This window comes from Oryctolagus cuniculus, chromosome 2 (assembly GCF_964237555.1).
Source record: "Oryctolagus cuniculus chromosome 2, mOryCun1.1, whole genome shotgun sequence".
Taxonomy (NCBI): domain Eukaryota; kingdom Metazoa; phylum Chordata; class Mammalia; order Lagomorpha; family Leporidae; genus Oryctolagus; species Oryctolagus cuniculus.
In genome coordinates, this window is record NC_091433.1 from 76,820,053 (window position 1) to 76,838,882 (window position 18,830).

An 18,830-nucleotide genomic window follows, 5' to 3' on the forward strand; every position below is an offset into this window, starting at 1 on the left:
ACATTGCAGTTTCAGGCTCAAATGTGTGTTTTTTACACACAAAATTGTTTCTTTTGACTCTTTTTATATGTGTGTTTGGGAGTGCTCAAACAGAGATACTACATGAGGATTAAACACATTGATGGGGGCCAGTATTGAGGTACAGTGGGTCAAGCCATCTCGAGACACCCACATCCCATATCAGAGTGCTTATTCAAGTCTCAGGTGCTCCACTACTGATCTAGTTCCTTACTAATGCCCCTGGGAAAGTGGAGGTTGATGGCCCAAATACTTGAGCCCCTTCTACCCATGTGGGAGACACAGATGGAGTTCCTGGCTTCTGGCTTTTGCCTGGCCCAGCCCCAGCTGTTGCTAGCATTTGGTGAGTGAATCAGCAGATGGAAGATGTCCTATCTCCTCTTTGTCACTCTGCCTTTGAAATAAATAGGTAAATGTGTTATTTTAAAAAGTTTGTGGAATATGTGTATTATAAAAACACATTTATGGACCTTTAAATATTACAGAATCTTTCAAGATTCTCTGCCATTCAAAAATGTTAAAATATCCAGTAATTACATACCGTACTTCCACCTTTACATAAAAGATAGTGTCACTTATTAATCCAGACCACTGAGATTGTCACAGTGCTGGAGGAATTCATTTGAATTCATTTATCTCAAGCAGTTAGACATCTACACAATGTCTTTTGACTCTTACCCCAATCCATTTAGATTCCAGCCTCTGTCATTTTATTCTTCAATCTTTTCCGTATCATTTCTATTCTTTATTGCTCCTGGATTTAATTCTGATGTACTTAGGTACTAACGTTATTATTCCATTTTTCTGTTTGACAGCCTTTATGCATTTCTTATCACTATTGTCCATAGTTATTGCTGGGTTTCCAACACCATTGTGCTTGGTAGCATTATTTAGCATGTTCTTGAAATATGTATTGGGGCTGGCACTGTGGCATAGTGAGTTAAGCTGCCATCTGCAGTGCCAGCATCCCATATGTGTACCAGTTCGAGTCCTGGCTGCTCTACTTCCTATCCAGCTCATTGCTAGTATGCCTAGGAAAGCAGTGGAAGATGGCCCAAGTCCTTGGACCCCTACACCTATGTGGGAGACCCAGATGAAGCTCCTGGCTCCTGGCTTCAGTCTGGTACAGCTGTGGCCATTATAACTGGGAAGTGAACCAGTGAATGGAAGACTTCTCTCTCTCTTGGCCTCTGCCTCTCTCCCTAAGTATGTATTACTATTAGTAGCATATTTTTGTGACATATTCATCACTGTAAATATAATTATATAAGCATAGATGATAGATTATGAATAATTATAAGCTAATAATTTATAATTACATTAACAATTAAATGTCTGGATTATAATGGAAATATAGCGTTAGTGACACTCACGATAGTTCACTCTCATTAAAACCCCTTCCCTAGGAGTACATCATCAAAGATGAAATGACTTTAGAAATACAATCCACGATACAGATTATTCAGGAGACAGAGACATATTCACTCAGGACCCTGGATTTCTCACAATCTGTAGTGCTATGTGTCTTGTATGTGTGTAGTTGTATAATTGAAATGAAGTCAAGCTACAGAAATAGGCAATGTGTAGCACTGTAAATCTCTACTGACTTACCTTTTTTCCCAGAAGAGATAAACATCATTTTGCATCAAACGCTTGCAATCCAGCTATTATAATCATTCACTTTTTGTACAAACAAAATTGACTCATAAAATGACAGACCAGTTTGTTTCACAGTGAGCAGATGTGGGCATACATTACATGCCATCCTATCTGTGACCACCATCTATCTCCATGGCTCATAAAGTGTCCTTTATCCTCAAAGGAATATTCACCAGTTGATGATTCTTCACTGCGAACACAAGACTGGGCTACTTGAGATCACTCCCCTTAACACAAATGCTTTTCCCTTTATGGCACCGTGGCGCAGTGTGGGGAGGAATACTAAGTGTTTCCCGCTGAGTTGGTGGGACCTTCCTGGGGCATCACAAACTTCCCACAAGTATACTGTTCTATTTTGATTGACATATAAAATAAATATTATAGCATAATATAAAAGAGGTCTTCAAAAAGTTCATTAAAATGTATATTATGAAAAAATGAAGCAGGTTTCAAGATTTTACTGCATCAAATAAATTTACCCTTTAATTCCACTTTTTCATGAATGTTTTAAAGTATCCTTATATGTGTATATGAGTGTGTATACACATACATTTAAAGTAAAATCAGTCATATGGAGATTTGCAAAGAATGTTTATAAAACATAGGATGGAGTACAAATTGCAATGAATAAGAATAAAAGTTTTAAAATGTAATGCTAACCCAAAACTGATATGTTTACTGAAACTTAATTTTTTTTTGTCACATGAATATACTAGTCACCTGCATAGGAAAATAAGCTATTGTTTTCAAAAATAACAGAGCTGAAGAGCAACCAAATGAACAGTCTGAAAACTACTGGTATTTCCTTCCTCCAAATGAGTCTCCAAGGTTGCTGTAAAATATCCTAGGATTGAAAAATGTATGACAGACTCAAAGAGAGGAGAAAAAAACAGAATTAAATATTAACTCATCTGTGAGAAGCTGGCCATAAAATTATGTGAACTCTTAAGTAGGAGTAAATTTCTACTTATGCATATAATACATGTATCATTTATTGCTACAGATCAAAATATTCAAAATTCAGTGTCTTAAAATACTGCACATTTATTATGTCAATCTCTGTGGTTCAAAAATCTATAAGATATTTAGCTGGGTCTCTCTATAAAATTGTCCTAGTCTCTCATGAGGCTAAAATAAAGGAAGTAAGCTGAAGTTTCAACTGACGAAGAATAATCTTCAAACTCCCTTACATGGTTAGTAGCAGGACTTAGTTCATCCAGAACCATTAGTCTGGGAGCCTCTGTTCCTCAGTGCCCATTGGTTGGAGACTTTCCTCCGTTGATTTATTTTTATTTTATCTACTTTAATTTCTTGACACCTGATTTTCTCCAGTACAGCACCTTACTGCATCAAATCCAATGACAGAAAGAGAACCTGCTATTCAGAAGGAAATTATAACCTTCTGAAAACTGATAATGATAACTGATAATGAAGTAACATTATCCTCAACATTGTCATATCTTACTGGTTAGAAGCAAATTATGGGGCTGGCGCTGTAGGTGTAGTAGGCTAAACCTCTGCCTGCAGCACTGGCATCCCATTTGGTTGCCGGTGTGAGTCCCAGCTGTTCCTGTTAGGATCCAGTTTTCTGCTTCTGGCCTGGGGAAGCAGTGGGAGATGGCTCAAGTGCTCAAGCCCCCGCACCTGGTTGGGAGACCCAGGAGAAGCTCCTGGCTCCTGCCTTCAGATTGGAACAGCCCTGGCCATTGTGGCCAATTTGGGGACGGAAGACCTCTCTCTCTCTGTCTCTCTCTGTCTGTACCTCTATCTCTCATATGAATAAATAAATCTTTTAGAAAAAAAGAAGTAAGTTAGTCAATGGGAGGAATTGCATAAGGCAAGGACTCTCCATGGGATGGGATCCTGTGATATCATTTTAGAGGCTACATTTTTTTAGAAGATTTTATTTATTTATTTGAATGGTAGAGTTACAGACAGTGAGAGAGAGTGACAGAGAGAGAGGTCTTCCATCCACTGGTTCATTCCCCAGATGGCCGCAATGGCTGGAGCTGAGCCTATCCGAAGCTAGGAGCCAGGAGATTCTTCCGGGACTCCCATGTGGGTACAGGGGCCCAAGCACTTAGGCCATCTTCTACTGCTTTCCCAGGCCATAGCAGAGAGCTGGACTGGAAGAGGAGCAACTGGGACTAGAACCGGCACCCAAATGGAATGCCGGTGCCACAGGCAGAGTATTAACCTAGATCACCATGGGGCCGGCCCCATAAGAACTATCTTATCAAACATCTGTGTTGACATTTGATTAATATGCACTTTAATTCATGCTTTTCCATGTTGCCTTTCTCTGGCTGGAGCCTCTGTTTATTGTTCATCTACCAGTATTTAGAGGACAGTTGCAGATAAAAATTCATATTGGTTAATGGTTAGCCCAGAGAAAATGCTTAGGAAGAAACCAAATTTTACTTTCATATTAGCAAACTTGTTAAGGGCCAGGCTTATGACTTCTTTATATCCTCCTATCCTATTCAGCATCTTATAGTAATACTGTAGTTAATAGTATGCATCTAATTGAATGACCCAAGATTAGATATTACATGTAGATTTGATCATTCTTTTTAATTCTTTTTCCAGAAATGTATTAGAAAAATTAGAATCAAGTGTAATGTTACGTCATGATCTTACTGGTTCTTTTATCTTTTAGAGTGGTAGCAATAGCAAGGGAATTGCCTTTTATCATGGAGTTTAATTATAGACTTGTTCTAATTTTATCCTGAAATGTGGAAAATAGTAGGAATGAACTAGCAAGGACTTGCTGAAGTCTGATTTACATTTCCCTGATAAAGAACTTTTGTTATTTTTTTAGTCTCATTTTTCTGAGAGTTATAGAATTGTGCAATGATATATTTTAAATATAGTGATCCAAATTCTAAGATGTAAACCAAATCATCTTAAGTTACAAAAAGGAATTAGGGCTCCAAGACTTACATCAATAGTCAACATAAGACACACTAGTATCTCAAGAGCAAATGGCTGTAAGTAATTATTCTTAATCTAAGAACAACCTGGGAGCCCCCAAGAAGGTTGTTGGACTATGCTGTGATTTTTTGGCTAACAAATAGCCTCACTGTGTTCTCACATGAGCACTCTTTCTTAATTCAACATTCTTAATGCTATATTTAGAAATACATATTAAAATGATAAGGTTCTTTGAAAGAGTTAATTACTGATTTAAATTCATATTACGATTAAATATGCATATTAAAAGATGCATGGATGATAGTTTTACATAGATAATATATAGGTAAATTGATTATAGATATAGATGCTACAGAATGGAAAAAGAGAGGATAATCTTGTGAAAACTATACGATTGAAAGAGTTGGGATGAGGGAAGGTGAAAAAAATAGCAGAAAGATTCCTCCTAAGACCAAGCGCAGCCAAAAGAGGTCCAATTAGTTCGATCTCTCCACCTCTGCCAATTCTGCTGTAGGTGTTGAACACAATGATGATGAATCAGATATCCAGTTACTTCAGTCTTAGATCTCAGATATTAGTTGTTAGAGTATTATACATAAATAATATAATCTCCATAAATGAAAAATGCCCTAGAGAAAACAACATAGGGTATTTATATAGAACATAATAGTCTAGAACAGAAGAGGATGTTGCTGTAGCCATTGAAGAAAGCATGTAAAAATCTTGGTAAAGAACATCTTGTCCGAGGCAAGAGGGGAAGAGAGGGGAAAAAAAAAAAAAAAAAAAAAAAAAAACTTTCAACAGGAATTAACTCCAGACATGCAAAGGACAAAAAGAAATATAAAGTTCCACAATGTTAGTGGGGCAGATGTTTGGTATCGCTGTTGAGACCCACTTGAATTGCCCACATCCCCTTTCTGAGTGCCTGGGTTCAATTCCCAGCTCCATGCCTGATTCCAGCTTCCTGCTAATGTGCACCATGAGAGATACCAGACAACGACTCAAGTCTTGGGACCCTGCCACCATGTGGGAGCCTTGGATTAGGTTCTGTCTCCTGGCTTCTACCTGATCCCACCCTGGCTATTGCAGGCCTTTAAGGAATGAGCCAAATAGCTGATGATTGGTTTTGGTTTCACTCGTGCGCTCTCTCTCTCTCTCTCTCTTTCTTTCTCTTTTCCCATCTTCATCTCTCTATATCTTAAATAATAAATAGTATATATTTTTTAAATATTGGGACTAGTGTGAGGAGTAGAGATCCTGGAACTTTGGCTGTTTGGAGTAGATTAACTAGGGCCTTCCTAAGGAAGTTAGATGTTATCTTACTGCTTTGGGAAAACATTGTAGGTTGCTGAATAAAAACATTACGTAGTCTAATTTACCATGACTGACTGGACAAGTATGAGAGAAAACAAATCTGAGAATGCTCTAATACCTTTGTTCAGAGTAAGGAAAACAGTATCAAAGCATTGTTCTATCCACAAAGATATCACAGTGAACTGAGGATCAATCTTGAGAAACTGGGGTGCAATGTAGAATTCTGTGTTTACAGTTACTTTTCAGGATTTTATGAAACATTAACTATAAACTATTCTAGTGTTTCTATTAAGGAAGGAGGATTATAGTCACCCCACATGGTAAAGATCACATATGATTATTTTTTGAAAGTTCCATAGGGATACTAACCTTTAACATACAAATGTTTTTTCATTGTTAAGTTGAACATGATTTTTCCCAAAAGATTAGGATATTTTACTATTTTTTCTTTCAGTTTCAAAGAGTCACTCAGAAGTGTAAAACACTCACATTTGGAAAGGCTCAGAGGAACTGAGAAAGCTAGGGAACAAATAATTTATGTCCCTTCAGTTATGTTCATTCTAGGGATGTGTGCATTATGGGACAAAAATTGGGACATAAGAGTTTCCCATACTGTAGTCCCCATTCGAGTTCTTTGAGAAAAAGATGGACTATACAGTAGCGTCCTTTACACTGGCTTCACTATTTGTGGTTTCAGTTACCCGAAGTCCACTCTGTTCTAAAAATATTAAATGGATAATTCCAGAAAAAAAATTAATGAGCTTTTAATTGCATACTATTCTTACTAGCTTGATAAGCAAGAGAGATAACACTCACATAACTTTTATTATAGCATATTACTGTAACTGATTTTATTACTGTTTTTAATATATTACTGCACCTATCTTATAAATTAACCTTTTACATGTATGGAAAAACATAGTATGTATAGGGAGTTCACCCATAGGTTGAGGTATCCTCCTGGGCATCTTAAAACATATTCCCCGTAAGTAAGAGGGAACTGCTAGGACAGCCTGGCCTCTCTTTCAAACACATAGTTTGATTCAACTATAAGTAGGTTGAGTTTTTATGACACAACACTTTAAGAAATCATCCTATGTTCTAACATTCTTGACTTTATCCTTATTTCATACATAAAGTGAAATGCAGAATGTGTTAACCACTTGCCTTCTCCAGGCCCTTCGGGCTTCCCCCACCTGACAATAAACCTTTCCTCTAACTCTGGTGTTTGGTGTGTTTTGTGGTGGCCTTACATCTAGAAGTTCCAAAAGAATTGCTCTGAGGTGGAGAGAGAACATCTGTATTTTTTGTTGTCTTCTGTACTACTATTGTTCAGCCAGAGTTGAAACCCAAGATTTTCCAGGTTTTCTTGTAAATGCACTATATGAATTCCCTGTGTCCTGTGACAAATCAACTTATCAAAATCAGTGATAATGGAAATCATGTGAATCCTAATTACTACTTTTTGGAAGGAAGGGCTAGATAATGATACACCAGCTTGACTTCCAAACTCCTTGAACAAGAATTAATCAGTACATAACAGATTATCCTGTATATGCTTGCCCTACATTTAGCTTTTATGCACTTGGTATTCACAGTGATTGGCATCATTCTAGAATCATTGTGTGCCATAATTAACCCATTAGGTAATGTACTCTACAAAGATCTAGGTGATCTTGATTCTGTAGGTAGATGGTAAATCCTGTTACATAGCCTGCCTCAGACATTTTCATGTCAATGTAAGCACCATGCTAAAATGACCTCAACTTCCATAATCCCTCCATTCATTTTCCTTTATTAGATTCAAAATCCAATGGTAATAAAATCAGTGAAATAATCTGTGATGAATCTTCTGCCTTTCCAAGTTAATATATATTAGTGAGCCATTACAAAGTTATCAAAGTAATTCTGGCTTGGGCAAACAGCAGTGAAAGATTGTAGGTACCTAGATATGGCTCAGAAAAAGAATTTAAAAACTGCACAAGGAAAGACATTTACCCTTCCCTTTATATGTTCTTGACTTGCTGTCTCCTGTACAAAATTGGAGTCATGACATACTCTAAAAATCAATGAAAAGAAGTGAAGGAGAATAAACTTTAAGTAATATATAAGTTCTGGTGAAATAAAACCCAAGCTTAATTTCAAAGAAAGAAATTACTGTCAAAAATTATGAGGGAAAACTATGCCAGCATGACTCTTAAAAAGGATGGCTTATATTAAAAAAATACCTTCATGGAGGAAAATTTCTTCTGCTGAATAAATTCAGAGAAGAGAAACAGTTGGGACTCTGCCTGAATTTTTATTCAACCAGAGTCAAGAAACATAAAGCAACACATTGTAGGGAACATTCTGACTTTCTTAAGAATTATGAGAGCAGATTGTCCAAAGAGGATGTGAGAAGATTGACTAAGGAAAGATGGCAGCAAAACTCTAGGGGAAACACGCTAACACGCTATGGAGAACATTTTTTAAATAATTAAAGGTATGATAAAAAGTATCCCTGAAGTGGATACATTTAGTAGTGGAATGGTTTCAGGTATAACAAAAAATAAGTGTAAACAGCATGTTTGGGTATTTTTAATTTTAGGTTTGCTTACTTGATAAATGCATATTTCTACAACAGAAGATAAGCATTTTTTATAAGATTCAAATATCCAAAATTGGAAAATCTCTTCCTTTTAAGGCATCATCCTTAAGTAATATGAAACCTTTTCTAGTCTTATGTTATCAAATTTTATCTGAAAATAATATCTGAATTCAGAGTATGTTGAAAACATGAATATCTTAAATAGTAAACCTATAAAAGATCAAGGATGCAACTGGGTTTTAAATATATGACTTAATTCTAGTTGGCTATGCAAAACACAGAACTGTCTGTCATCACTACAGAACATGTACCAGAACAAATGATCATGGCATAACCAGAAGGAAAGAAAAACACAAAGCTATAGATTTAGAAAGACTAAGCTTTACAAAATTTCTGATCTTTAATATCAATGTTTCACTCCATTTCCATTTATAAGCAATTTCCCTCTATATCTCTGTGTCTCATTTTATTAGCAACTTTTTCTGTATATTATAAACCTTTGTATATTTATAGTTTGCTTTACCCAAGAAAGATGAGGCTTTCCTGTAATCATACATGTGAAGATTTTTACTTAAACTCAGATAAAAGGTCAAATGAAATGGAAATCCAGGATCCTGGTTTTATTCTGCCCACCTCTGGCTGTTTTGGCCCTTTGAGGAATGACCCAAGAAATGGATGAACTTTTTCTCTGTCTCACACCTTCTCTCCATAACTATGCCTTTGAAATGAGAGAAAGAGAGAAAGAGAGAAAGAGAGAGAGAGAGAGAGAGAGAGAGAGAGAAAGAGAGAGGAAGAGAGAGGAAGGAAGGCAGGCAGGAAGGAAGGAATCCCAGAGTTCCAGGACCACAGATTTTCTTGCCACAAGCTCTAACATCACCCAGGCTCAAATGACAGAATGAAAGGAGATCTCTACCTGTGTTCCATAGCACCAAGAACATGGCTAGGGCCATGGCAACTCCCAATATGATTGACCCTCAACTCTCTGGTCCTGAACACATACATCTGTGGAAGACTCTGTTAACTTACAGGTCATAATGCTTCCTCTACAAATTGATGCAGACTAGACAAGTGTTACACTGATAAAGCTGACACTAATTACAGCTGAAAACGTCATTCAGAGGTTATCCTTCCGGCTTCAACTCAACCTAAATCTGAAACAACCACCCAAGTGACATGCTTCAACCATTTGAACAAAAATCATATTTTCCAAAGAAAACTACTCCATAAAGAAAAATCAACTTGCTTCAGATGCACAGATGTCAACACAGGGATACAAGGAACATGAAGAAACAAGGAAACATGACATCTCCAAAAGAACTCAATAGATCTCTAGAAATATATCCTGGTTTGAAGGAAATCTGTGAAATTGAATTGAAAAAGAATTCAAAATAATGAACCTAAGGAAAATTTGTGAGATACAAGATAATACAGATAAGCAATTCAAAGAAACAAAGAAAACAGTGCATGATAAAAATGGCATTCAAAAGATAGAGACAAAATTAGAGTCAATCAGAAATTTTGGAGTTGAAAACTTCAATTAATGAAATAATAAATAAAATAGAAAGCTTCAATGAGATAAGCTAACAGAAGAATTTATAATTTAGAATATAATAATTTGAAATATCCCACTCAACCAAAAATTAAGATAAAATAATTTAAGAGAATGAAGAAAGCCAGTTAGACACAGGGGATGCCAGTAAGCCAACAAATATTCATATTATGGAGATTCCTGAAGGAAAATAAGTGAAGGGAAAATAATTGAGAACCTATTTGTTTGGAATAACACTTGAAAATCTTCAAGTCTTAAAAAGATACGCACATTTAGAAACAGGAAGCTCAAAGGAACCCAACCAGTCTCAATCAAAAATGACCTTTTGCCAAAGCAAATTAAAACCCATTAGATTGATGACATCTCAATAGAAAAACTAAAGGCCAGAAGAGAATGAAATTATATATTCAAGATCTTGAAAGAAAGAAAAATCCAAATAGGTATGCGAAATCCAGCAAACCTATTCTTTAAAAGGAGAAACATCATCTTTCCAGATGAGCAAACACAGAGAATTCATCACCATTAGATGATCCCTGTAAGAAATCCCAAAGAGATTTCTAAAGTATCAGAAAAACCTTCATAAAAATATGTAAAAAGAACTAAATCCACTAACATATCAAGGACACAAAAAAAGGAAGAGAGTCAAATTTCATTATGAGAAAACACCAAAACACGATGAAAAATATTAAAGGAGATATTAAAATAAAAAGAATATATGAAACAATCAGTAAGCAACTAAAAAAATAAGTTAGTTTTGATTTATCAATGTTAACATTTAATGTGAGAAGAGATTACCTAGACAAAAGATAAAGCTTGGTCAAATGGATAAATAAAAAACCCCAGGGGCCAGTGTTGTGGTAAGGAGGATTAAGTCACCACCTGTGGTGCTAGCATCCCACATAACCACTAGTTCGTGTTCTTGGCTGCAATCCATCTAATCCTTCTCCCTAATAATGCACCAGGGAACTCATCAGAAGATAGCACAAGTACTTGGGCACATCTCTCCCACACTGGAGTCCTGGACGCAGCTCCCAGCTTTGGCCTGGCCCAGGCATTTGGGAAGTAGAGCAACAGGTGGACTATCTCCCCCTACCCCTACCTCGGCCTGTCAAATAAATAAATCTGAAAAAGAATATCTCACTGTGTACTGCCTCCAAGAAGCTCACTTTCCAGGTGGAGATACACATAGCCTGAAAGTGAAGATTTGAAAAAGATAATCCATGTAAATGCAAACCAAAAATGAGCAGGAATAGCCATACTCCATATCAGATAAAGCCAACTTTCAACCAAAAAAAGTACAAAAAGTGACGAAGAAGGATTAGGTAGAGTATCAACACAGTGAGAAGATACTGCAACTTAAATATATATGCACCCAAGACTACAAAAATATATAAAATGAAGATTATTAGAGCTAAAAGGAGAGATAGATTCTACTGCAACTTTAGTGAAGAACTGCAACAGCCCACTCTCATCTACGGATGGATCATCCAGAAATCAACAAAAGCGCATCAGAGTTAAGACATACTCTAATGACAATTGCCTTAACAGACATTTACAGAATATTACGGAAAATGGTAACTTTGAAGAAGATATTTTTCTGATTCTGAGTCAATACCCAATATTTTTCGACTCCCCAGTCCACACCCAAGCCCCCAAGTCCATAAAAATGCTGAAGCTCCCTAGGCAGTAAGACAAGTTTCATGTCTTGGTTGATTGACCTAAATTATATGAAGAAAGCACAATTGATTTAGCATTCAAAACTAATCAAATAATTAATTTAGTTAACAGTGTAAGAAAGAAAAAGAACTTTGATCATCTCAATAGATGCCAAAAAAATCATTTAACAAAGTCACACAGCCATTTCTAAGAACGGAAAAAACAAAATTTAGTAAACTAGAAATAAAAGAAAAATTTCTCATCTGGCAAAAGATATTTCTGAATAAATCTCCAGCTGATCTAATTCAATAACAACACGCAATGCTTTCCCTCTAAGCAAGTGGAACTATTGTTGAACTATTGTAGAACTCTAACCACTTCTACTCAACATATTTACTAGAGCTATCAGCCAGAAGCTAACAATAAATAAACAAATGTAGATAATTGTTTGTGAAACACTAAAAAGCTACAGTATAATTAAAAATAACAGAATATGTGCTAAACACACAAAAGTCAATTATATTTTTATATACTAAAAAATCAATTGGAAGTTGAAATTGATGTTAAGACAAAGCAACAAATATGAAATAGTAAATATAAATATGATAAAAGTTGCTCAGATTCTATACTAATTACTCAGACCAGAGTTGAAAAAGATCTATATATATGGAGATATGTGATACTAATTTATCACAAACTCATTAAGATTAATTTGGAAAATTTCTCCAAATTGATCTTTAGATGCTGTGCAACCCTAATCAAAATCGCTTCAGATATTTTTGTAAAATTTTTATGATTCAAAAACAAATGATATCTTTAATGTATTATTCATTTATACAGAAACATTATTTGGACTGATATATTTACAGTCTTTCCCAATTTTTCACTTCCACTGGCCAAATATATATCACATAATAGTCAACAATGACTTGAATTTATTGCCATTATAAATCTGTATGAGATAGGGTTTAGAAGTCCTCCCACCCCACTTTTAAAGACTATAATTTCATTTTAACTGAAACATTTTGCTGTATAAGTTCCACCAATCTTTTTTCTATCTTATGAATAAATCCACCAAAACTGATCTAATGTCGTCAAATTTTCAAGACATTTCATTGTTACTTTTCCCAACTTGTTGTTTATAAACCATGGCAATTAAAGTCCACATCTCCAGCCTGCGATGACTTAACTATACTCCCTTAAATGGAGCTTCACACTCCGGCAGAACCAGACATTTTCTCTTCAAGAGAAATCTACTCTCCTTTCTTCTCTTCTTAATTTTTTATATATACCAGACTGCTGCCTCGCTTAATATTCAGACACTAAAACTTTCAGCAAAATCCTTGAATTGGTTTTCTTTCAGTAGCCTAGAATGTATTGAATCATTCCACCTGTCTTCAGCACTATGAAATGCTACACTGTAAAAACTGCATTTTCTTATTGTTCTTCAAAAACAGAATAGCTTGGTTTCACTTAGTAAAATTAATATGACTTAAAAAGATACATATGGGGGCTGGCACTGTGGTATAGCAGATAAAGGCACCGCCTGCGGTGCCAGCATTCCATATGGACACCGGTTTGAGTTGTGACTGCTCCACTTTCAATCCAGCTCTCTGCTATGGCCTGGGAAAGCAGTAGAAAATGGCCCAAGTCCTGCACCCATGTGGGAAATCCAGAACAAACTCCTGGCTTCAGATTGACGTAGCTCCAGCTGTTGCGGCCATCTGGTGAGTGAACTAGAGGATGGAAGACCTCTCCTTCTCTCTCTCTCTCTGCCTCTGCCTCTCTGTAACTCTGCCTTTCAAATAAATAAATAAATCTTTTTAAAAAAAGATATATTTGTACACAGATACCCATATAGTTTTAATCAGCATGAAACCTTTTAAAGGCATGCCAATTTGAAAAGGCATCAAAGTAAAAAAACAAAAGTAAACACTAAAAATTACTTTACAATAAAAAAACTAAATATTTGGTAGGTTAAATGATTGAAAAATGAGGAATGTAAAGTGAAAAAAAAAACTAAACTTGTATTACATTTTGATAAAATGAAAGAAAACCTATGATGTTTTACGGTTTTTCAAGAAAATTATATTTCAATATCAATTTTAAAATCTTCCAAACATATTCCACATAGATTTTAGGAGCCAACATTAAAATTTCAAATTCTGTATACAAAGTTTATCAAAGAAACACTAATAGAATTCCAATACTTGTAAAATTCTAAGTTTTTGATAGTATTGTAAATGTCACAATTGGTTTGTACTGGAAAGGTATGAAGAATCCATAGGAGAAAACCTAAGCATTTGATTAAATATACCAAGTATTTTCTAAATAATCCAAGAGAATATCTTATAAAAAAACTGTAATTTAATTGTCATTCATGTATTTTTAGCTGCCATAACAAAGAATGTAAAACAATGAAATTGCTACAACTGGTATGAAGTAAACTTATGAAGATCCCATACTCACATTACAAGAAAAATAAAACTGTACACATTTATAAATAAATGCTCTACCAGTTAATACACACAGCTCCCTTTATACCAAATTCCCTTTCCATTTGCCACTGACCTGGGCTTTGTCCCTTGCGTGTTAGGTGCACCTGTGCATCCTTGGTGTCTTCTGCTGTCTGTACACTGGAACCACGTTCTGAAGTGTTTTCATCAGCCTCTAGCTGAATAAACCTGGAAGCAGCGATGCCCTTCTCTGAGCTCTTAGGTTCCATGAAGAGGGGCTGTTCTCTTCGTGAACCCTGAAGCTCCGGTGGACGAGCAACCTGCTGGAAAGGGGCGGTGGTGGTTTGAATAAAATTGCATCACTGCTGCTTATGAAACTTGCCATTGGCTGTAAAGCATGAGACTGGCACGGAGAAGGGTCTTGGAAGAGAACTCAGAACATACTTTTATCTTTGAGTTGCCAAAAATTCAACAAATGATAATTACGAGGACAAGGCAAAGACAAAACAATTTTAGAAAACAATCATACATTTGGAAACTTAAACCACCTGACTTCAAGGCTTATTATAATGAAGCAGTAGTCTAGAAAGCATGGGATTTTTTTTTAAAGATTTATGCATTAATTTGAAACATAGAGTTACAGAGAGGGAGCAGGAGAAGCAGCGAGAGAGATTCCATCCACTGGTTCATGTCCCAAGCAGCCACAACAGTCAGGGCTGGGCTAGGCCAAAGCCAGGAGCTTCATCCAGGTCTCCCATGTGGGTGCAGAATGCAAGGACTTGGGCCAGCTGCTGCTGCTTTCCCAGGAGCAGTAACAGGGAGCTGGATTGGAAGCAGACAGGCCAAGACTTGAATTGGCACCCATATGGGATAATGGCACTGAAGGCAATGGCTTAACCCACTGTGCCATGGTGCCAGCCCCAGAGTGGCATTTCTTGTAGGGAAAAACATATCATGGAAGGGACTGAGGCTCTCATAAAGAGTCACATATGGATGAGGACAACTGAGTTCAGTGGAGAATTGACACTTTTTCAACAAATTATGTTGGAATATTTGGTTATCTACATGAAAATAAATGAAATATGCAAAGTTTATCTCACACTAAAAATGTTATCAAAGTAGATTCCAGACTTAAAAGTAAATCCTTAAAGTACAAAACTTCTAGAAGTAAAAATAGAGAAAATGCTTTTGGACATGGATTGTGGAAAGATCTTAGATATAACACTGAAAACCTATTCCATAAAAAATAAAAACTGTATGTTCTATCTCAACAAAATTTAGAATTTTTGTTCCTTGAAAAATGGCATTAAGAGAATAAAAATATTTTAAGTGCCATATTTAATAAAGTCTTGCATCTAGGATATAAAAAGTTCCTAATGCCAATACTAATTTTTCAAACTCAGAGAACTCAATTTAAAAATGAATCAAAGATTCAAACACTTTCAAAGAAGATATATGGATGAAAAATAAGTACATAAAAACATGTTGAACATAATAGTCACTTGTAGAATACAAAATAAATGTGCACTTTGAGTATAAGCAGACCAAGTCTTACATAGCATGTAGAGCAACTAGAACTCTCATTCACTACTGATTGAAATGTAAAGTGTTGCAACCATTGTAGAAAAGATAACAGCTTCTGAATAAATGAAATACACATCTCTTAAATAGGGAGACCCATATTGAGTTCAGACTCCTGGCTTCAGTTTGGCAAAGCCCCAGTTTCTGTGGGGCATGATGGAGGATCTCTATCTCTGTTTCTCTTCATTTCAAATAAATATAAATAAATTGTACATTATCAAATATATAAATATGTGCATTTCATTTCAAATGTTAATCAAAAATATATACAATATGTGAGATTAACAAAAAAAGTCATTGTAAAGTTAACAATTAGTATAAAAGAGCTCAGGTGTTATAGCCAGACCATGGACCAACAGTTTGCATAAACAAATAGAGTTGGTTCACTCCCAAAATTCCCACAGTGGCTAGAACTGAGCCAAGCTGAAGCCATGATCCAGGAACTGAATCCAGGTCTCACACATGAGTGCCAGGAATCCAATTATTTGAGCCACCACTGCTGCATTCCAGGGTCTGCATTAACAGGAAGCTAGTGTCACGTGCTGGCACCAGGTATCAAACCCAACTACTCTGATGTAGGACATGGGACTCTCTGGTGTCATAACTGCTGGCTAAATGTCCACCCCTAATTCTCAATTTTTTTAAAAATTGCTTCATGTGAAAAGGTGATCAAATGAATCACAGGAAGTCCTTCAATAAAGAAATTCTCAGAGGTAGTTGATTATATAGAACATGAATATAAAAATATAATACTGATATGCCATGGTGCCAAACTTCTTTAGCCAGAAAATTACCTCTTCACAGAATACATATTAACATCAAGTATTCCAGGATTCCTCTGAAAAAGCTTAAAGAAGTTCTAATCTGGGGCATCAATTTAGCAAACATTTACTGATGACCTAATTTGCACCATGACTCAAGCTTTAGGCACTGGGATAAAATAATGAACAAAACAAACAAAAATCTCAACTCAGAGGGAGATTTCATTCTTCCAGGACACTATTGTATGAATATTGATGCAATTTAAATATTTTAATACTCAAATGGTATTTTTTATGATTTATTTATTTATTTGAAAGGCAGAATTACAGAGAGGAGAAGCAGAAAGAGAGAGAGAGAAAGAGAGAGAGAGAAAGACCTCTATCCGTTGTTTCACCCCCCAGATGACTGCAATGGCTGGAGCTGTGCTGATCCGAAGCCAGGAGCTAGCAGCTTCTTCTAGGTCTCTCACGCGCGTATAGGGGCCTAAGGCCTTGGGCCATCTTCTAATGCTTTCCCAGGCCATAGCAGAGAGCTGGACCGGAAGTGGTGCCGCCAGGACTTGAACCAGTGCCCATATGGTATGCCAGCACTGCAGGTGGCAGCTTTTCCCACTATGTCACAGGGTGGGCCCCTCAAATGTGTATTCAATCCAATATTGTGCAATTTAATATAAATTTATATTCACAAACAGAAGCACAAATTAATTGATTTTTCACTGAGAATTTCTTTCATTAATTTATTTGTTTACTTGAAATGCACAGTAATAGAGAGACTGAACAGAGAAAGATATTCCATCCCCTGGTTCACTCTTCAGTTAGTTACAATAACCAGGGATAGGCTAGGCAAAACCAGAAATCAGGAACTCCATCCAGTTCTCTCAAATGGGTGCCAGGGGCCCAAGCACCTGCGATATCATCTACTGCCTTCCCAGGTGCATTAGCAGGATCTAAACCAGAAGCAGAACAGCCAACATTTGAACTAACACTGGGATTTGGGTTGCCAGCATCACAAAAAGCAGCTTAACCTGTGGTACCCGAATGCCAACCTCAAGAATGTTCTAGAACCTTTTTATAATAATAATGTATTAACATATTAATAATATAGCAATATATTAATGTAACAGTTGTAATTATTCTATATTTATTTGATATTTAGTGTAATATTGATATTATAATATTTAATATTATGAAAATAATAATTTTCATACTACTTCCTGAGAAAAATACAACAGCAGTAGCATATTATAGGTCTGACATTTAAATCTCAATTTGAATAACATAAAGTACCATAATAAATGAACTTCAATTTTTTGCCCTTCTTTGTTTCTTTCTCCATATTATCTTATCTTCTCTTTCAATTTTCATTTATAAATTCAAACTTTTTGCTAATATATATTCTATTCTCATTCATAATAATTGATACAAGTGGGACACATTTTAAATATTTTTAGACTTATTTTTCATATCGATTTTCTAATTTAAGATTAAAGAGGTCACTGCTCCTTTTTCAGAGAAAGGTATTTTATTCAGGGAGAGAAGTTACAAGATGGATTCACAGTCAGAAAACATCAGGAATGTAATTCAGCGTTAAAAAAAATCTCAGAAAGGTAGCTCTCAAAACGTACAACTTGCTAACAAGCATAAAAATGAAGGATCTGCTAAAAGGTCAGTTCCTCTCTAAGCCTTTACCTGTTTAAGGAATAGCCCTGTGGGAAAACTAGGTATCTTAAAAAATAGCAATATCTTTCTGACCCCAGGAACCAGGCCGAAAAAGCAAAAACCTAGGAAAGTCTGTAGTGATATTAAGTTCCCACTAAAGCTGAATACTGCCACAGTCTATATATTTCCAACCCTAAGCAGTGCCTTTAAAGGTTGAAAGATTGAAGATATATGATTACTAATGGCGGTGGAGGCTGGTTTTCCCAGTATGGGGAAAGGAAATCATTATTTAGAGGAGAGGAAAGAAAAATAAGGACAGATTAACTCCCTGCATGTTACATTTCACATCTATTCTATCAAGGAAGGATTTTACAAAAGATCTCCAAAACATGAGTTCATAGGGGTTTATGTAAATGTGTGATGTGTGTCTGTGTGAGTGTGATTTACCTAATTGAATTAAATTCACTTAAAAAAAAAAAAACAGATGCTTGTTTTGTTTGTTTCTTGTAATCTGGTTTGGGGGTATGGTGATATGCTTTGGAGTCTAACTGTGGGTTTTGATTTTATGTGATTCCAAGTAAAATATTTATGTTCAGAAACTGCCCCATATTCAGAATACTCCTTTTGTATGAACTGTATGTTTCATGGATTTCTGT

At 35.8% G+C, this 18,830-nt stretch overlaps 1 long non-coding RNA gene across 1 annotated transcript in view; it reads right to left on the bottom strand.

The window, feature by feature from the left end:
- The window catches only part of LOC138848494 (uncharacterized), a 47,921-nt gene extending 33,428 nt beyond the window's left edge, over window positions 1–14,493 (bottom strand). Inside the window, exon 1 of the long non-coding RNA XR_011386330.1 lies at window positions 14,289–14,493. This is a non-coding gene — a long non-coding RNA (uncharacterized lncRNA). The remainder of the gene's footprint in view (window positions 1–14,288) is intronic.
- Between the last annotated feature and the right edge of the window lie 4,337 nt (window positions 14,494–18,830).